The sequence below is a fragment of the Mixophyes fleayi genome, chromosome 7 (genome assembly GCF_038048845.1).
Source record: "Mixophyes fleayi isolate aMixFle1 chromosome 7, aMixFle1.hap1, whole genome shotgun sequence".
Taxonomy (NCBI): Eukaryota; Metazoa; Chordata; class Amphibia; order Anura; family Limnodynastidae; genus Mixophyes; species Mixophyes fleayi.
In genome coordinates, this window is record NC_134408.1 from 68,112,403 (window position 1) to 68,134,627 (window position 22,225).

A 22,225-nucleotide genomic window follows, 5' to 3' on the forward strand; every position below is an offset into this window, starting at 1 on the left:
ATTACTTGAGCGGATTGTCTGCAGCCGCCTAACCAGGCACCTGGCGAACAATTCCTTCCTTGACCCTCTCCAATCTGGCTACAGCCCCCTCCATTCTACCGAAACTGCCCTGGCCAAGGTTACTAATGATCTCCTATCAGCCAAATCCAAGGGTCACTTCTCCGTACTTATCCTCCTTGACCTCTCTGCAGCCTTTGACACCGTGGACCACCCCCTCCTGCTGCAAACTCTTCTCTATCTCGGCCTCTCTGGTTCTGACCATGCCTGGTTCACCTCATACCTCGCTAATCGCTCCTTCTCTGTATCCACGTCTGGTTCTTCCTCCTCCCCCCGTAGGAGTCCCGTAGGGCTCTGTTCTTGGCCATCTACTCTTTTCACTCTACACTTCCTCCCTTGGTGATCTCATCTCCTCCTTCGGTCTTCAGTATCACCTTTATGCTGACAACATTCAACTCTATATCTCCTCTCCTGATCTTTCCTCCACCCTCCTCGCTCGGGTATCCGACTGCCTCTCCGCCATCTCCTCCTGGATGTCCGAGCGCTTTCTCAAAATCAATATCTCTAAAAATAAACTAATTGTTTTTTCTCCCGCCCAGACTCCAATCCCACGATGACCTCTCTATTGTGGTCAACAACACCACCATCTCCTCTGTCAACCAACTTCGCTGCCTGGGTGTCACCCTCGACTCCTCTCTCTCTTTTGCCCCCACATTCATTCCCTTGCCCAAGCCTGTCGCTTCCAACTACGCAACATCGCCCGCATCCGTCCTTTTCTCTCTCAGGATGCCACCAAAACTATCATCCACGCACTCAACATCTCCCGCCTTGATTATTGTAACCTCCTCCTCACTGGCCTCCCCACTCCCGTCTCTCCCCCCTCCGCTCTATACTCAATGCGGCCGCAAGACTCATCTTCCTCTCAAGCCGCTCCTCCTCTGCCTCCCCTCTCTGCCTTGCCTTACACTGGCTCTCCTTCCCCTACAGAATTCTTTTTAAACTCCTCACCACCACTTACAAGGCTCTCTCCAACTCTACTGCCCCTTATATCTCTAACCTCCTCTCCATTCACACTTCTGCCCGATCCTGCTCTCGGCCAACGACCGCCGCCTCTCCTCCACCCTCATCACCTCTTCCCACTCCAGAATCCAAGACTTTTCCCGTGTAGCCCCCCTTCTCTGGAACGACCTCCCTCGTTCCATCCGTCTCTCTCCTACTCTGTGCTTCTTCAAACGTGCACTCAAAACTCACCTCTTCCTCAAAGCCTACCAACCATCTACTTAACCCCCATCTCCTCCATTTGCTTGTCCTCCCTTCTCTCCTCTTGCCTCAACTGGCTCCTCTTGTGCCTGGTCTGTTTACCCTCCCTTAGGATGTAAGCTCGTATGAGCAGGGCCCCCTCCCCTCCTGTCTCCATACCTGTTCTTCCGCTCCGTCTTTACTGCATATGACTAGCCAGAGTTTCTGAAGTATTGGTACTTTTTGTTCATTGCTCTATATGGTTTAACCCTGTATAGTCTACTGTTAGTACTGTGTGCTGTGCTGCAGATACCTTGTGGCGCCTAACAAATAAATGATAATAATAATAATAATACCATGGCAATATATTATTAGTACCCAAATTACAGCAATAAAAAAAACCCACACACACTCCTACTACATCGATACCCATCCACATTACATCAACCGGCATCACCCTCCACATTACAGCCACCGGCATCACCCTCCACATTACAGCAACCGGCATCACCCTCCACATTACAGCAACCAGCATCATCCCCCACATTACAGCAACCGGCATCAGCCCCCACATAACAGCAACCAGCATCAACCCCCAAATTACAGCAATACCCTCTCCTACTTATTAGCAATACTAAGCCCCAAACACACTACAACATTGCCACCACCACACCACCCCATACTGCAGCAATACCACCAATTATAAAGGCGCCACTGTAGGAAACCAATGTTTTGCTTTTTTCAAATCTCCCACAAAATAGCAACAACAGAGAACTTACACACACATATAGGTAACAGGTACCCTTTTCCCTCAATTAAATAGTAATGGCAGAATTTTCATGAATCATTCCACATGAAATAAAACTAACAAATATATCAGAAAAAACATAACTATTGAATGATCATTTAAACCCACACGGCCGCATTACAAGTATTTCCATCTACAGCAAAATGTCAGAGAAAAATATTTTTTATACTACAGTAACTGGATATGCGTCTTTTCTATTAATTTTAAATAACACAGTATATTAAGGGGGATAGAGGAGGTGGGTGAGAGATAATTGGATGTGATCCATCAGTTTGACTAGATAGGAAACATTTAGATTATTTACCTGGAGACATCTACCCCCTTGACTCACAGGCAGGGCCGACAAGAGGAATTTTGTGCCCCACTACAGCAACTTCTTTGGGCCCCGTCATATTCAACAATGAGAGACTTGACTTTGGCAGAATTTTATATTATGCCACACCGTAGTGCCCCCAGGTCATATTATGCCACACTGTAGTGCCCTCAGGTCATATTATGCCACATAATATTACTCTCAATTCATATTTGGACATGAAGTAGTGCCCACAAATCATATACCATACAGTAGTGCCCCCAAATAACATTATGCCATACAGTAGTGCCCCCAAATAACATTATGCCATACAGTAGTGCCCAGACAAAAAACTCATTCACAAATAAAAATTGGTACAGCATATCAGATACTAAGAGTCCCAGGAGCAGCTTAATACACCATTAACAATGCAAACAAAAATAGATATATTAACACAATCACAGATAAAATTTATGACAAGTAGTGTTTTTTCCTCTTAATTAAAAAGTCTCTGTACAGATAAATATGCAAGAAACATTACAGTGCAACAATGAGCAATGCATAGGGTTTTAAATGTCATTGGATACACATTAGTGCCCCCAGTTCAACAAAGGATGGTTAAAAACACATTGCACACGAAAATATATGAACTTACCTGATTATGGCATTCTGTGTTCAGTTCTCCTACTTACTAGGCGCGCTGGGCGATGAGGGATCAGCAGCTGTCAGCTCACACAGCCAGTCAGGAGCAGGGACCGAGGGCAGTGGTCAAAGTGGAAATTTAGAAGTGGGGTATGGAAAATGTAAGTGAATGGAGTATGAAGGCTTGATATTTTATTTTATTTTAACACTTGTCCCCTCTGTGCATTCCCATTCTTCATTACTACTTGTGTTTTATGATGGCTGCTTCCCTGACATTCCCATTCTTAAGATGTCTCTCCCTTTACACTATCTTTTCCTATGCCCCTGCACCATCTTCTCCTTTGTCCCTCTCACTTAACCCCCTGCACCCCCTTCCCCCTGGCTCTCTCACCCCTCTTCCAGCACCCCCCTTCCCCTCTGGCTCTCTCACCCCGCTTCCAGCACCACCTTCCCCTCTGCCTCTCTCACCCCTCTTCCAGCACCCCCTTCCCCTCTGGCTCTCTCACCCCTTTTCCAGCACCACTTCCCCTCTGGCTCTCTCACCCCTCTTCCAGCACCCCCTTCCCCCTGGCTCTCTCACCCCTCTTCCAGCACCACCTTCCCCTCTGGCTTTCTCACCCCTCTTCCAGCACCCCCTTCCCCTCTGACTCTTTCACCCCTCTTCCAGCACCCCCTTCCCCTCTGGTTCTCTCACCCCTCTTCCAGCACCCCCTTCCCCCCTGGCTCGCACCCCTCTTCCTGCACCCCCTTCCCCCTGGCTCTACCACACTTGTAAGGAATAGAAAAAGATAGGGGAACAAAATAGAGGAGATGGTCTAAAACTCCTAGAAAGGCCAAACAAAAACACATAATACCCCAGCACAACGAAAAGGATATAGGGATATATTACTGAAAGATGCAAAATAAGTATATGGTTTTGCTTAAATTTATGGCAAAACTAAACAGAAATTGATTCAAATAACAAACCACACAAAGTATTATGGCAGATGGTGCAAATAAACACTTCTAAACAAATAAATAATATACCAGTGGAGGCTGCAAGTTTCTAACTGAGGTGCAGAAGTCTCTAGTGCCAAAACGCTAGCCGCCTGTCACTGGATAGATCAAATGTCATCTGTTAAAAACAAGCAAGAAACTGTCCGTGTTCATATCTGGGAAGGGTGGGTAGTGCACTTACCTTCCTCCCCAGGTCGTCTTGTCCGGATGCTCCTGCTTCAAAATCCACTTTGCGGGTGTAGAACTCTCTCACAGCCGGGGACTGTTCCTCGGGACCCGCTGAAGCGATGCAATGAGTCCGCGCATGCGCCTGAAGTATAATCTGCGATTCTTCTCCAATAGGTGGATGCAATAAGAGAAAGTGTCCGATGAATAAATGAATTAAAAGTCAGTAACCTACGCGTTTCACCCCACTGGGGGCTTCCTCAGGGATATTATGAGAGCAAATAATATCATAATATCCCTGAGGAAGCCCCCAGCGGGGTGAAACGTGTAGGTTACTGACTTTTAATTCATTATATACATTATAAGGATTGCAGTCCTCTTTTTCCATCACTGTGGGCCCAGCACTGTGCACAGAGCCAGCAGTCAGTTTCCTAGTGTCCAGAGGCTGAAAAACACATCCCACTGAAGTCACTTCCTCTACCTTACCATAAGACTGATTCTTGCAGCTTGCTCAATGCTAGAGTTACACTTCTGATCCAAAGCCTGTGCTGCTCCTGGAGTACTAACTGAACTCAAAGTCTGGCCAAGGTCCAAAACACTGACATTTGAAAAAGCTCTCTTCTTTTGTGTGCAAGTGACTTGCAGTACAGTTCCTCTGCTATACTATATGTGTGTGTAAGTTCTGAACTTCCATTCACACAGAACCACAGTAGCCGCGGCCAACACAGTGCTGTAAAACTCAGCTGTAGAACTCAAATGGGATGATTGTAGAACAGGGACAACACATCAGTCACCTGCTGTGATATGTGAGAAAAAAGCTTGTGGCAAGTGTGGTGGAACATGAGAAAAGCTGCTGCGCATGGATGACGTAGTTGGTGGTCATAAGAGGAAGCATGTGATAGAGTAGCTGGTGGGTAGAGATGGTGGAAGAGAAATCTTTTTGGTCATATAGTGCGGCATGTGAGAGAAATCCTACTGTCATATAGAGTGGTATGTGAGAGAAAAGCTGTAGGGCATATAGGGTGGCATGTGAGAAAAGCTGGTGCATAGAGGTGACATGTGAGAGAAATGCTGGTGGACATATGGAGTGGCATTTGAGAAAAAATCTAGAGGGCATATCGGATAGAACATGAGAAAAGATGGTGCGAAGAAGTAAAATGTGAGGGAAAATTTTCTATACTTAGTATATTCTGAGTATAAGTGATTTGTTTTTATTATTATTTTGTGTTGTACCGGGCATCAGTGAGAGAGAGAAGCAGTCAGACTGAAGGTCTGTGTTCACCTGGCACATCGGCGAGTGCTGGGAGCAGAAATCACTGAGAGGGACTCAGGTGAGTACTTCAACTATTTTTCTGCACTGTACACTGATAAAATCTTTAATCCATCTGCTTGCTGCTTCTCGGGTCTCTGACAGGTTCTGAGCTGCAGGCAAAACACTTCTCACATCCAGAGCAAATGTGTATTATGGTTATGATGGGTTCTCTACTGGCAATCTGTCTGCCACTAATCTCTCCTTTTCACTGTAGCTGGTACACTAGGGCAGTGACTTCTCTCTTTTGGCAGCCCTCCTCAAGTGCCCCTCTTACCCTCAGGTATCGCTGGCAGTCTCCTCTAAGCGCTTTGAGTAGCACTGTAGAGCTGAAGGTGTGTATATACACACACATATATACACTGATCAGCCACAACATTAAAACCACTGACAAGTGAAGTGAATAACATTGATTATTTTGTTACAATGGCCCCTATCAAGGGGTGAGATATATTAGGCAACAAGTGAACAGCCTGTTCTTGAAGTTGATGTGTTGGAAGCAGGAAAAATGGGCAAGCTTAAGGATCTGAGTGACACTGACAAGGGACAAATTGTGATGGCTAGACGACTGGGTCAGAGCCTCTCCAAAATGGCAGGACTTGTGGGGTGCTCCCAGAATGCAGCAGTTAGTATTATTATTATTATTATTTATTTATAGGGCGCCACTAGGTATCCGTAGCGCTGTACAGGGACAGACAGAAATACGGTACAGGGTGAGACATCACGGAACAGTTAACAAAAAGCACAGTAACTCGGAAGCTCAAAGTACAGCTAGATGACAGACGAGAGCCCCAGCGGGGTAGCTAGAGGGGTAGAAGGGCAGAAAGGCCTCACGGAAGAAACAAGGAGATGGAGAGCAGAGTTAAGGTGTTGGAGAACAGGAGGAGAGGAGGCCCTGCTCGAAGGAGCGTACAATCTAAGGGGAGGGTAGAACCTACCAAAAGTGGTTCAAGGAAGGCAACAGGTTAACCGGCAACAATCATGGGCGGCCAAGGCTCATTGATTTGCGTGGGGAGTGAAAGCTATCTCTTCTGGTCCAATCCCACATAAGAGCTACTGAAGCACAAATTGCTGTAAAGGGTAATGCTGGCTATGATAGCAAGGTAAACAAGAGAAAAGAGAATTGCTCTGTTGCACTGATTGTAGGGAGTTACCCTTATTTTAACATCTTTCCAAGAGTCCTCTGATTAATTGTATAAGGGGTGCAACCAAAAATCTTGACTATACATGTGCATAAAAAAGACGATAAATTTGTTTGCAAAACAGGTGCACATAGAATCCCAAGAATCCTCAATCAAGAAATCTTATTTGATAAGCGGACGTCATAAAGATAAATAAAATAAAATATAACTTTTATTGACTTAATTAAAATACAATAGTAAATAAAAATAGCGAAATATAAAAGTGCTCGTGAATAAACAAAATAAAAATAAAATAGACAAAAGTCGCTAAAAAGTCGTTAAAATCGCTGAATGCATTTACTTTATAACTCCTGAATAACTGAAATAACTGAAGGATAACTGCTTATATTAATTGGACTTGAGTCTACTATTAGATACAGTTCTTATGACGTTAACCTTCACTTATATTGCACCAGTCATAGTCCAATCTAGGGTTAGAATATAGATTTGTAGCAATCATGTCCTTCATTCCCTCAAGTTTCATTTTCATTAGACAAACTATCCAACATTTCCTTGCTGCACAAGATATATATTCAGCCGAGGTATCTATATTAGTCTCTTATATGTATACAGACAGTGGTGCCTGAACAATGATAGCAAGGTGTCAGAATACACAGTGCAACAAGCTTGACCCCTGTCCACCATCGATAGCACCTACAATGGGCACGTAAGTGCCAGAACTGGACCATGGAGCTATGGAAGTATGTGGCCTGGTCTGATGAATCACGGTTTTTTTTACATCATGTGGACAGCCAGATGTGTGTTGCTCCTTTATCTGGGGAAGAGGTGGCACCAGGATGCACTTTGAGAAGAAGGCAAGCCGGGGGAGGCAGTGTGATGCTCTGAGCAATGTTCTGTTGGGAAACCTTGGGTCCTGACATTCATGTGGATGTTACTCTGACACGTACCACCTACTTAAACATTGTTGCAGACCAAGTACACCCCTTCATGGCAACTTTATTCCCTGATGGTAGTGGCCTCTTTCAGCAGGATAATGCGTCTTGCTACACTGCAAAAATTGCTCAGGAATGGTTTGAGGAACATAACAGAGGTCAAGGTGTTGATTTGACCTCCAAATTCCCCAGATCTCAATCTGATTGAGCATCTGTGGGATGTGCTGGAAATACAAGAGCCATGGGAGGAACCACCTCGCGACTTACAGGACTTAAAGAATCTGCTGCTAACATCTTGATGCCAGGTACCACAGGACTCCATCAGAGTTCTTATGGAGTCCATGCCAACTAGTTGGGGGCCTGATGCAGAGCAGTGGTGATTAGGTGCCATACGCAGCTGCCACTGGTGTGTTTGTAAATTAATGGGTGTTTGCAGGGAAGAGAGATAAAGGCCACTCTAATGCTTCTGGGGGATTTTCACTGTCTGTCCTGATTCAAGGACCAGTAAAGTTGTGAGACATGGCTTTGGTTTTACATAAAAGCAGCAAAAATCTAGGTACTATGACTTTAGACTGTATTACTGTACTGCTTACACCCTCTTAAAACTGTGTATACTTTTTCCCATAAACCATGCAGGTACATCATCCTTAAAATAAATGTCACTATTTGCACACATTGCAACACACATCTCTTACTAATTGTTTGCATTACCTAAACTCTGTTAACCACACATTTCTCACGGCTACTAAATATTACATCAACATCAGTAACACAGGATGTAGTTCCCAAATGCTTGGGGTTTTTTTTTTGTGGCCACCAGCTTTACCGTTACTCTCCTATTATTGGGATTTGGTCAAGCAAAACTTGGACACCACTTATCTAGAATAATTAATAATTGTTTTGCTCTTATGCCTAATTTCCTTAGCAATAGATCCTAATCTCCTGTCTCAATGATCTCTAATTTCATCCCTAATATTATTTATTACATATATAAAGTGTGTAAAACCTCTGTGATATTGAAGTATTAACAGTTGTTACATAGTAAGGCTGAAAAGAGACAAAGGCCATAAAGTTCAAAACTTTCATAAATTCTAATTGTGTTGTTGAAGGCAAGACAAATTCTTGAGATATGTGCCAATTTGGCGTCAGAGAGGGGAGACAATCCTTACAGATTCTAAAAATAGAAATCTGAAAAAAATCTTGTATCATTTGAGGTTCATTTAAAATTAAACTGAACTAAGTGCTTTCTGATACAGCTATCCTAATAATATGTAAACTGATACTACTCAAATAAATCGTTCAAACATGTATGCCTCTTGTAAGTATTATAAGATATATACAAAATGCTGAACAGTGCATTGTGGTTATTATGGCGAGGGTGGCTGCAGAAGACCCTAGTAGTGTTTGCTGTTGCTTCTCTGACCAACATTAGTCAACTTCATGATGTAACACTCAACAGTGTTTGAAGGGAAATTGATAATATTTGTATGATCTTTGACTGAACTTTAAAAACCAAAGATGATATAGAGTTTCAAAATAAATAAGCAACTATAGAACAATTCACTGTATATTACACACCCAAATGTACCATTGTTAAAAAAAAGAATCGACACGGCTCACTTACTGTACAGGATATTTGAAGTCTTACACACGTATGAAACTATATCCTGCCAGAAAATTCTTCAGTGTCACTTGTAACACAATATCTTCTAAGTTATCTTGAAATATCTTTCCTAAGGTTGTCCTAGAAATCTCACAGAACAGTAAACAGCAATTAAACTACACAACCCCAACATACACTTCGTACAACAGCATAGATAGATTGATAAATAGATATACACAAATATATGTATATTCAGATATTAGGATCAATAAATATAGGCAAATATGTTTACGCTAGTTACATGCACAAACACACACTGTATAAAAGCTGGCCTTGAAAAAGCTATTTTTTATCTGACATACAAAACTATCACACATATAAAAAATACTGCTTGATTTAAGTGCTTTTTACACTTACCAAAGCAATCCAGGCTCTTTGGTTCACTTTGGATTCTATACTTGCAAGCCTATAAAACTTGTTTATCACTGTCTTATTTAAAGCAGGAAAATCTTACAGAAAGTCCTAGGATCCTCCTAACATGAACATCTTCATGTATTTCTATCTACTTTCTAAGTTATTATGCTTGCATCTGCTTGATTTTACTTTGATCTCCTCTGTAAAGATTTGATTCAAGTTTACATACGGTCATTCTGAGTCTCTGAGCCAGTTCCGCCAAAAAATTCCAGTATAGTTTGGGAAAGGAACTGTAAAAAAAATCAGTAGGCTAACGACTTCAAAGTTAACCCTGTATTCCTGCCTCTTCCTCTAGTCAGTCTAAAAGGAAGGGAAAAAATAAATGTTTAAAATAACGATTAAAATAAATGTATCAGTTATACATACTATTAAGTAATGCTCATCATTTCTGAACACCTTGTCTATGTAATTTCCTTACATAAAACATGTATGGACTAAGACTTAAATGCATCCCTCATTGCTTGTACAGGATGTAATAGCCCATCCTCTTGAAGTTTCCTTCCTTTGCCCTGAGAACATTCAGAGCTGGTTCTTATGTGAATCAGTTTTTGTGACTGCCCTATAGTAAACTTTGTATGCCTATACTTTTGAGAAGATACCTGCAAACTGCTTTTCTGTTATTTATTAAACCTAAAAATGTATGTTAGTAGTGAACTGGCTAAAAGATTTATTCAATTATTCCAGTCATTACTTCCCAAATAAGCCTCTTCATTTTAAGAGTTGTCACTTTTAAAAAACAGCATTTATATCAATAGTTTACCCAATGGGTCAGTAGTTTACTCAATGGGCATTCAAATAATGACATAGACGAGCATTTGTGGGAAACATACCAACTCATAGAACTAAATAGTATTCTCAGCAACACTCATGCTTATTTGCACATTGTCACTAGGAAAGAAATAAGAAGTCCTGCACTTAAATTCACTGTCTCAGAGTCTCTATATCATTCCATATTGGGAGCAAAAAGTTCCTTATATGATTAGACCCAACTGGCCGAATACCAAGGGGTATATTTACTAAACTGTAGGTTTTAAAAAGTGGAGATGCCTCTAGCTGTCAGTTTGTAGAATGTACTAAATAAATGATAACTAGAATCTGATTGATTGCTATAGGCAACATCTCCACTTTTTCAAACACACAGTTTAGTAAATATACCCGCAAATGTGTAAAGCACCATGTCAAAGAACCACCATTTAAAGCTGCACTAACACCTACAGAATAGATTTTATTATGTGCTCCTACCCGTAATTGGAGCACCTAGGGATGGGAAAGTAAGCGGGAGGACCAATAACAAGCCAGAATTAAGAGAATGCGGCATCTGATTAGTCCTCTCACATCCCCTGTCTGCTGCCATCTAAAGTTGGTGACTAAATTGATTTGACAGTTATGTATTACAGAACTGTTAGAGCCCTGAGAAAAAAGGTGCATGTTGCAGGCCCTGGCACTCCAGTTAGGGGGAGAATCAAATCAGTTAATAACTACCAAAGGTGAAAGTGCAGCATTAAATGGCATTCTCATAAGTAACAAGTCACGCAGTGAAGTTACTTATTTGTAAAAAGCCATTAGAGAGGAGCATAAAAGTCTCCCAAATCCTTTTTACACTCCCTTTCAACATTAGCAAAACAGCGATTACATAACTATATTTTCATTTAGTTCATTACAGAAAATTTGATAGGTAGTTTGTAGACCATTTTCTTTTTATGTTCCGATCACCAACTGATTTTCTTTTTATCACAGAACAAGAAATAATCATGATTATGAGCTTGATTCTGTCGAAGCTTCATGGTAAATCAAAATAAGTTTTGATACAGGAAGAATTATTTGGAACTAGGCTGGTTAAAATGACTACTTTTGATGTTATCAGGACACAGGAATTAGGGCAACTGATTACCAAAACCCCCCTCCACCTGTCTCGAATATTAACGTAATTTATTTTATACAGTGCCAACATATGTCACATCACTAATTAGTCATAGAATGTTTATTATGTCAGTTTGTTCCCCAGTTGAGCTTAGAATATAATTCCCTACCACATCCTATATGCTACAATAAATGCACAAAATCACTCATTAGGCCCAATTTTAGTGACAAGCAGGGCCGGACTGGGACTAAAAATCAGCCCTGGCATTTAAAGCACACAGGCCCACGCGTTGTGGTCTCATTCCACAAGAAATAAAACTAACATATATCTAAAAAAAAAACAACTATTGACTGGTCATTTGAACCCACACGGCCGCATTACAAGTATTTCCATCTACAGCAAAATGTCAGAGAAATATATATTTTTTACTAACTTTTTTTTAGTAACTGGATTTGCGTTTTTTCTATTCATTTTAAATAACACAGTATATAAATTAAGGGGCTTATTGGAGGTGGGTGAGAGATAATTGGTTGTGATCCATCAGTTTCATGGAAAACAGATAGGAAACATTTAGATTATTTACCTGGAGACGTCTACTCCCTTGACTCACAGGCAGACAAGAGGAAATTTGGGCCACGATACAGCAACTTCTTTGGGCTCCCATCATATTCAACAATGAAAGATTTGCCTTTGGCAGAAGTTCATATTATGCCACACCGTAGTGCCCCAAGGTCATATTATGCCACAATAGTGTCCCCAAATAACATTATGCCATAGTAGTGCCCAGACAAAAACTCATTCACAAATAAAAATTGGTACAGCATATCAGATACTGAGAGTGTGAGTCCCAGGAGCAGCTTAATACACCATTTACAATGCAAACAAAAATAGATATATTGACACAATCACAGATAAAATTTGTAACAAGAAATGTCTTTTCCTCTTAATCAAAAATCTCTGTACAGATAGATATACAAGAAACATTACAGCGCAATAATAAGCAATACATAGTGTTTTAAACGTCATTGGATACACAGTAGTGCCCCCAGTTCATGAAAGGATGGTTAAAAACACATAAAAGTCTTATGTCTGATACCTTAACCTCTTCTACCTTCTTCATCTTATCACTATAACCTGAAATCATGACACGAGACTTGAAATAGGGCACAAATAAAAATGATTTATTCATAAACATGGTGGAGGTGAAATAAGCAGTCAGACCGACGTGAGCCAGGCAAAACCCAACTGTCCTAGCATATCCTTAGGACTACACACTGGGGAACAACCAAACCCCTGGGTTCAAGTGGGGGACCAACCAATCAAACCCCGGGCGCAGATATCTACCTGGACGGGGCACCACGTCCTGAATCTACCGAACCCGCCCCTCCTCTGGGCTATACGGAAAGCAACCACAGGGCAGCCCACAAGGGCGGTGCCTGAAACCTGAGACTAATAGCCGATTCACTCGAAGGGAGGCGGGTTCACCATGCCCAATACCGTAAATGTGCGCCCAAACCACTGGCCGTCGACTGTACTGCTTTTCCGGCCATACTCCATCCTTCTTCTTCGCTGATATCCATCCTCAGAGCATCTAGTCGCCTCCTTATCTCACGAACGTAACAGGGAGGGTGGGTGGGCAACTTCCACATCTGCAAAGGACTGAGCAAACTCCGCCCATCCAATTTATAGTCCTAACCCCTCCCCTATGACACCAGATGGGTGTATCACCAAATTAACTGTTAACACTCCAGAGAATAGTTCAGTTAAATATACAGCAAAGCTTTTATTATCCTTCGCTCCTATGCAGATCTCAGTTCTTATTGCACACGAGAAAATATATGAACTTACCTGATTATGGCATTCTGTGTTCTGTTCTCCTACTGGGTGCGCTGGGCGAGGAGGGATCCGCAGCTGTCAACTCACACAGGCAGTTCGGAGCAGGAACAGAGGTCAGTGGTCGAAGTGGAAATTTAGAAGTGGGGTTATTTAAAATATAAGAGAATGGAGTATGAAGGCTTGATTTTTTTATTTTTTTTAACACTTGTCCCCTCTGTGCATTCCCATTCTTCATTACTACTTGTGTATTATGATGGCTGCATCCCTGACATTCCCATTCTTAAGATGTCTCTCCCTTTACACTTTCTTTTACCTATGCCCCTGCACCATCTTCTCCTTTGTCCCTCTCACTTAAACCCCTGCACCACCTTCTCCCCTGGCTCTCTCACATGTCTTCCTGCACCACCTTCTCCCCTGGCGCTCTCACCCCTCTTCCTGCACCCTCTACCCCCCTGGCTCTCTCACCCCTCTTCCTGCACCCTCTACTGCCCTGGCTCTTTCACCCCTCTTCCTGCACCCTCTATCCCCCTGGCTCTCTCAGCTCTCTCGCAGCACCCCCTGGCTCTCTCACCCCCTCTCCCAGCACCTCCTACCCCATGGCTCTCTTACCCCCTCTCCCAGCACTTCCTACCCCCTGGCTCTCTCACCCCCTCTCCCAGCACTCCCTACCCCCTGGCTTTCTTACCCTCTCCCAGCACCCCCTTCCCCCTGGCTCTCACCCCTCTCCCAGCACCCCCTTACCATTTGACTCTCTCACCCCCTCCTTCCCCTTTGGCTCTCTCACCCACTCTCCCAGCACTCCCTACCCCCTGGCTTTCTCACCCTCTACCAGCACGCCCATCCCCCTGGCTCTCTCACCCCTCTCCCAGCACCCCATTCCCCTTTGGCTCTCTCACCCACTCTTCCAGCACCCCCTTCCCCCCTGGGTCTCTCACCCCCTCTCCCAGCAGCCCCTACCCCCTGGCTCTCTCACCCCTCTCCAAGCACCCCCTTCCCCTTTGGCTCTCTCACCCTCTCCCAGCACCCCCTTCCTCTTTGGCTCTCTCACCCACTCTCCCAGAACCCCCTCCCCCCTGGCTCACTCACCCTCTCAAAGCACCCCCTATCCCCCTGGCTCTCTCACCCCTCTCCCAGCAACCCCTTCCCCTTTGGCTCTCTCACCCACTCTCCCAGCACCCCCTTCCCCCCTGGGTCTCCCAGCACCCCCTTCCCCCCTGGGTCTCTCACCCCCTCTCCCATCAGCCCCTACCCCCTGGCTCTCTCACCCCTCTCCTAGCACCCCCTTCCCCTTTGGCTCTCTCACCCCCTCTCCCAACACCCATTCTCCTTTGGCTCTCTCACCCCCTCTCCCAACACCCCTTCCCATTTGGCTCTCTCACCCCTTCTCCCAGCACCCCCTTCACCTTTGGCTCTCTCACCCACTCTCCCAGCACACACTACCCCTTGGCTTTCTCACCCTCTCCCAGCACCCCCTTCCCCCTGGCTCTCTCACCCCTCTCCCAGCACCCCATTCCCCTTTGGCTCTCTCACCCACTCTCCCAGCACCCCCTTCCCCCCTGGGTCTCTCACCCCCTCTCCCAGCAGCCCCTACCCACTGGCTCTCTCACCCCTCTCCCAGCACCCCCTTCCCCCTGGCTCTCTCACCCACTCTCCCAGCACCCCCTTCCCCTTTGGCTCTCTCACCCACTCTCCCAGCACCCCCTTCCCCTTTGGCTCTCTCACCCACTCTCCCAGCACCCCCTTCCCCCTGGCTCTCTCACCCATCTCCTAGCACCCCCTTCCCCTTTGGCTCTCTCACCCCCTCTCTCAGCACCCCCTTCCCCTTTGTCTCTCTCACCCACTCTCCCAGCACCCCCTTCCCCCCTGGGTCTCTCAACCCCTCTCCTAGCAGCCTCTACCCCACTGGCTCTCCTACACTCATGAAACCGGGGGGGGGGGGGGGGGGGGGGGTTCGCGGGGGTGCCGCGATTTTCCCACGGGGGTCACAATTTTTGTGGGGAGGGGGGTCGCGGGGATCATGAGTGTGAGAGAGCCAGTAGGGTAGGGTCTGCTGGGAGAGGGGGTGAGAGACAGTGCACAGCATAACGGGGGAGGGAGCTGAGGAGCGCGCAACATAGGTGGCTGGTTCCCGGGCAGGAACCAGCCACCAAGAAGACAGGAGGCCCTGGTGACAAGCCAAACAACTTACAAATATTTGGGAGATGCATCATGAGAAAATTCATGATGATGCAATTAGAACGTACATCCTGGTTGGAAAAAGGCCCAAGGCCCAATCTGATCATGGTGCTACCTTGCTGCTTATGTGAATTCTTTCAAGAATACTATTTCAAACTCCCCCATCATATTTTCCCTTTCACTATATCCCTCATTAATCTGCACTCAAAATCTGTTTTGTTTCCTGAACCCACTTCTCTCACCAGCCTACACAAACAGATCCAAAGCTCACACCCACAAATCATCCTCTCATGTTCCCTTTATTATCTCTGCTGATGCCATATCACCTTGGGCCTCATGCAATGCCCACTATCTGCTCATGCTCCCCCAAAACTAACCTCCACCCTGATCTCTCAACTACCCTCTGACTCCCCCTGTCCTCCTCTCCCGCCCCTCTGCTTCAGACGATTCTTCGGTCCCCTCTACTTCTTCCACTCCTCCCCCACCCCTCCTTCACCTCACCATGCCTCCCTGTTCACTTGCCATACTCTCACCTCGCCCAACTTTACGCTCCTGTCCCCGCACTACCCCGCGCACCGCTAACCTTGCCAACCTTATCCCCATCTCCCCTCTCTCCTGTGCCCTCTGGAATGCTAGATCCGTCCGCAACAAACTCCCCTCTATCCATGACCTCTTCTTATCTAACTCTCTTAACCTTCTTGCAATTACCAAAACCTGGCTCACCGATTCCGACACTGCCTCCCCTGCCGCTCTCTCCTATGGCGGCCTCTCCTTCACCCACTCCGCCAGACCTGGAGACCGCCCAGGCGGTGGAGTGGGCATTCTCCTATCCTCCACCTGTACTTTCAGACTCATTCCTCCTGAACCCTCCCTCTCCTTCTCCTCTTTTGAAGTCCACTCTATCCGTCTCTTCTACCCCATCCATCTCCGCGTCTGTCATATACCGTCCCCCTCGGCCCTCCTCCCTTTTCCTTGACAACTTTGCTGCCTGGCTCCCACACCACCTCTCCTCTGACATCCCCTCCATTATCCTTGGCGACTTCAATATCCCTATTGACAACCCCACCGACCCTGCTTCCGTCAAACTCCTTGCCCTTTCTTTCTCCCTTGGCCTCTCCCAATGGACCTCCTCTTCTACCCACTGCCTTGGTCACTCCCTTGACCTTGTCTTCTCCCACCGTTGCAGTCTGTCCGACTTCTCTATCTCCCCCTTTCCACTCTCGGACCACCATCTCCTCTCATTCTCTCTCTCCTATACTCCTACACCCCTCCCCCCACCCAAATCTACCCGGTCCAGGCGCGATCTCGACACCCTTGATCCTGCTATTCTATCCTCTTCTCTCGAAACTCTCCTCTCTCCCCTTTCCACCCTGTCCTGCCCTAATCAGGCGGCCTCCCTCTATAACCAAACCATCTCCACTGCCCTTGATGCGGTTGCCCCTGCCCAGCCCATCCACCTTCGCTGCTCCAATCCCCAACCCTGGCACTCCAAACTTACCCGTTTCCTCCAAAAATGCTCTCGTACTGCCGAACGCCACTGGAGAAAATCTCGCTCCCTGGCTGATTTCCTCCACTTCAAGCTTATCCTCTCCTCCTACAGCTCTGCCCTCTCGCTCGCTAAGCAATCCTTCTTTAAATCCCTCATCTCCTCCCAGTCCTCCAACCCCCGCTGCCTCTTCGCTACCTTTAACACTCTCCTGTCTCCCCACCTCCCCCCCTCCCTTCTTCCTTATCTGCCACTGACTTCACCTCCTTTTTCTCCTCTAAAATCGCAGCCATCAGACTTGAAATCTCCTCCTCCACCCACTCTTCCGCCACCCCCCCTCTCGCCCTTCCTCCCCCCTCCACTCTCCCCCCCTCTCCCCCCAGAAACCAACTCCTTCTCTCCTTCCGCCCCACCTCGGGTGAGGAAGTCCACTCTCTCATATCTTCTTCCCCCCCTTCTACCTGCCCCCAGGACCCCATCCCTTCTAACCTTCTTCGCTACCTTTCCGCCTCCACCTGCTCCCACCTCGCTCATCTCTTTAATCTGTCCCTCTCCACCGGCATCTTCCCCTCCGCCTTTAAACATGCTCTTGTCTCACCCATTCTCAAGAAACCCAATCTTGACCCCACCTCACTCTCTAATTAACGCCCCATTTCCCTTCTCCCATTTGCCTCCAAAATACTCAAGAGACTTGTCTGCAACCGTCTCTCCACCTACCTCTCTGAACACTCCCTCCCTGAACCTCTCCAATCAGGCTTCCGCCCCCTCCATTCCACTGAAACTGCCCTGGCTCAAGTTACGAACGATCTCCTCTCGGCTAAAGCCATGGGCCACTACTCCCTCCTGATTCTCCTCGACCCCTCAGCGGCCTTTGACACCGTTGACCACCCCCTCCTGCTTCACACCCTTCAGTCCATTGGCCTCTCCGGTACCGTCCTCTCCTGGTTCACCTCTTACCTTGCCGACCGTTCCTTCTCTGTTTCCACCTCTGATTCTCTCTCCCCTTCTTCCTCCATTCCAGTCGGGGTCCCTCAGGGCTCTGTCCTTGGACCCTTACTATTCTCACTATACACCTCTTCTCTGGGTGCTCTCATCAGCTCCTTCGGCCTCAAGTACCACCTTTATGCTGATGACACTCAACTCTACCTTTCCTCTCCTGATCTCTCTCCCTCCCTTTTTTCCAGGGTATCCGCATGCCTCTCTGCCATCTCCTCCTGGATGTCCTCTAGATTTCTTAAACTCAATCTTGCTAAAACTGAACTCATTGTCTTTCCTCCCTCTCGTACCTCCTTCCCCTCTGACCTCTCCATCACTATTGACAACTCATCTATCTCCCCTGTTCCCCAACTCCGCTGCCTAGGTGTCATCCTCGACTCCTCTCTCTCCTTTGCCCCTCACATTCACTCTCTCGCCAAATCCTGCCGTTTCCAGCTTCGCAACATTGCCCGCATTCGGCCCTTCCTCTCCCAGGATGCCACCAAATCTCTCGTCCACTCTCTGATTATCTCCCGCTTGGACTACTGCAACCTTCTCCTTATCGGCCTCCCCCTCTCTCATCTCGCTCCCCTTAGATCTGTACTTAACGCCGCTGCTAGGCTTATTTTCCTCTCTCGCCGTTCCACCTCTGTATCTCCACTCTACCAAGCCCTTCACTGGCTCCCCTTCCCCTACAGAATCCTTTTCAAGCTCCTCACTCTGACTTACAAGGCCCTCGCCAACTCCACTGCTCCCTACATCTCTAACCTTATCTCTATTCACACTCCCTCCCGCTCACTGCGATCGTCCAATGATCGTCACCTCTCTTCCCCTCTGATTACCTCCTCTCACTTCTCCCGCGCTGCTCCCCTCCATTGGAACAAGCTCCCCCGCTCCATCAGAACTTCCCCTAATCTGTCCTCTTTCAAACGAACATTAAAAACCCACCTTTTCCTTAAAGCCTTCCAAGTCTCATGCCTAAACTCCCACCGGTCGGCTACCTCTCTTTCTCATCCCTTCTTCCCTTCTCCCCCTTCCTCGACTCCGTTTCTCCCGTCTCTCCATCTCATCCATGTGTCTGTCTGTCTTCCCCTCCCTTTAGATTGTTCGCTCCTTTGAGCGGGGCTCTCCTACCTTCTGTTTCCATCACTTTTAACTGCGCTCTCCAGCTGCTCAGCTCACCTCCTCTCAGTCCCTCTGTCCTCTATCTCCTCTCGCTTCTCTCCGCTCCCCTCAGTGACTCTCAACCTGTCATCCATGCCCACCATCTTGGGCCATAGTTACCTGCCTATACTCACTTTTCCCCTCCCTCCCTCTCTTTCATGCTGTGCCTGAGCCCCCAGAGTTATAGTGCTTACTGTTACTTGTACTGTGCTGTTTCACCTTGTACTGTGCCATTGTTTGTCCTTGTATGGCGCTACGGATACTTTGTGGGGCCCTATAAATAAAAATTAATAATAATAATAATAATAATAATACCCTTAATGCCCTTTTCCTGCACACTCTGGAAAGCAATATTTATTTGTAACAAACTCGTATCTATCCATGATCTATTAATTTCAAAATTCTCCTTGTCATAAAACAAATCTGACTTACCTCCTCTGACACTACGCCTATGGGGTACCCCATCCTCAGCCACACTCTTAGACCCAGTAACAGAGAGATGACAGAGTAGATAACCTACTTATTTAATTCTGCACCTTGGAAGTCATACCCCAGATACCTCCCTCTCATTCTGTCCTTTTTGAAGTCCACACCATTCATCTATTCTCATCCATCACTTCACCTTCATGTTGCTGTCATCACACCTCAAGTCTAGTTTCCTACTTCCTTGACAACTTAGCTGTCTTGCTAACTTAGTTTATAAGCTATGGCCTACTCTCATACTAGGGGATTTCAACATTCCCATTGACAACCCCACTGTGTGTATGAGAAAGAGTATACTATTTGACATTTTCCATTTCACACAAGTAATTTGACATCACTCATATCAAATATTATGAGTCATCATGATACATGGATCTCTCCTCCCCTTAGAAATCTGTTAAAATCCCACACACACAAGGCTAGCTCTCTCTTTTTACACACACACATCTAAGACTCCATGGACAAGCAAGTATTTATGGATTATATAGGAGCTGAAGTGTAGGGCAACATGGAGGAATGGTTTGGGTGGTATCTGGGTCTTGGATAAAAATGCCTACCAGAGCCATGTGCCTCCATTTTGTAATGTTGTCTTTGTCTGTCCACCATCTTCCTATGCTATGTGGTCTATCCTCCATCTTGCACACAAGCTCTTGCTAATAACATATACACGCGCACACACACATACACACTGAAATCTGAGATACTTACATTTATATATAGATAGGAAAGACACATTTATATAAGGAGGCAAAATATATTATGCTTTCTACACTGTGTTATTATATGTGTAAAGATTTTTACTGAAAATACATATTGTTAATAAGAATACATATTACCTTAAATTACGACTTTATGGAAAACCTTTCCTGATATGATATACATTATTCCCTGTATTATACTGTAGGAATCAGAGTATATTGAGCAGAAATCGAAAAGTAGATATTAAATGCTCATTAGTGTGTTGAAATATTTACCTCACCATTGGACCCCCGTGTTAACAGAGAGCAGTAGAGGACTCTCTGGGAATCAGACCCCAAATTATGTACCCTTTTAGAGTCTGCTACCACAAATCTTGTTTTGCTTTCTTTCTCTTTCTGTATCTTCCAGTGAATTTCATCCACCCAGACTTTTTCTTGACTTTGCCTTCTCCCACTTCTGCTCCTTCTCTAGTTTCTCTCAACTTCCTGGAGTCAGAAAGTAGCACTGCACCTGTGATCGTCAAAAACTAGCACAGTGCCAGTAATAACTAACTGCTTTGATAAAGAAACTAGCACTGTTCCTGCAACTAGAAACTGCTTAGAGCCAGTAAGGAGCATTGTATCTGTGATCACCAACTACCTGGAGTTAGGAACTGGTATAGTTATTGTAGTCACCAAATGCCTGGAAAGAGAAGCCAGCAGAGTGTTTATAATCACCAACTGGCCGGGAACTGGCACTCTTCTTATGGTCATCAACTATACGGAGCAAAGAACTAGCATAGTGTCAGGAGCCGTCGCGGCCTCGGGCACCGTCGCGACTCACTTCCTGGGTCAGTGAACGTCCCAGCCATCTCCATGACGACTGGGGCGTCACTTCCGGTTTCTCGGGCCCGACCGTTGCCGAGGTAACGGCCGGACGCCGAGTGTAGCAAGCGGTGCGCCCCGGCAAGTGAGGCAGCCGGGCGCATGCGCTAGGATGGCCTGCGGGCTAATAAATGTCAGTAGCTTACCTGTGATGCATTTCAGGGTTAAGCCCTGATTGGCCACAGCCTGTATATAAGGCAGGGAGGGCTTAGCCTCCCTGCCGGTTATAGCGTACAGTTTGCCTGTCAGCCTAACCTGCTCCTGTTTTGTATTGGTGAAAACCTGTTGGACTGATTGCCTGTATATGACCCCTTGCCTGGATTTGGACCCTGCCTGTGTTTCTTGTGACCCCGACCTTCCTGCCTGTATCTGGACCTTGCTACCATGCCTGTGACCCTTGACCTCGGCTTGTGTATTGGATGCCCTGCCTGCTCTCGACCCTTGCCTGGACTTAACGCCGCTTTCCTGGGTTCTCCCTAGTCGGTACGCACTTTACGACCCCCTGCTAGTCTGCGGCCAAGTCTGTCCCCACCACTAGGGGCTCCAGTGAACACCTGACTGGCAGAGCAGACTCCGGGTTGCACTGTACCGGCTAGAGGGGTTCCTAACACATAGTACATATATACACCAACTACTTGACTCCAATAATTAATAAAGTGCCTGTATCCCTGAAAATATATCTTCACCAACAGCTAGAATATATTATTCCACTACTTTATGCATCTAGTGTTTCCCACATCTCGTACATTTTAAGCTCATTTGGATTAGGTCATCTTTACCTTTTGTTTCATATCATTGTATGTTATCTGTATCTCAATCCCTTCATTATACAGTGCTAATTAAAATGTTGGTACTTTATAAATAAATAATAATAAAAAAAACACAAAACAAAAACAACAACAACAACTTGGCCTTCCCACTCTTCAACCAAAACCTCCTCTCCTCCAGACTTAAATTCTTAAATACTCTTGAAACATCCAGGGGCGGATCTAGACATTTGTCCTACCCGGGGCGATTTTAGGGGGGGAGGCGATTTAGGCCCTGCCCCCTTTCTGATGTCTAAGGCTGCCGACGGCTGCACAGT

General features: G+C 46.0%; 1 protein-coding gene across 3 annotated transcripts in view; it reads right to left on the minus strand.

Moving 5' to 3' along the window:
- Positions 1-22,225, minus strand: part of HECW2 (HECT, C2 and WW domain containing E3 ubiquitin protein ligase 2) — a 423,985-nt gene that overhangs the window by 231,937 nt on the left and 169,823 nt on the right. Inside the window, exon 1 of one of the 3 annotated variants that reach the window (XM_075179948.1) lies at positions 9,543-9,947. The exons of the other annotated variants lie outside the window; for them this stretch is intronic. The gene's annotated coding sequence lies outside the window, so the exon portion shown is untranslated. Of the gene's footprint in view, positions 1-9,542; positions 9,948-22,225 lie in introns of those variants that run through there. 3 annotated transcript variants of the gene reach the window in all.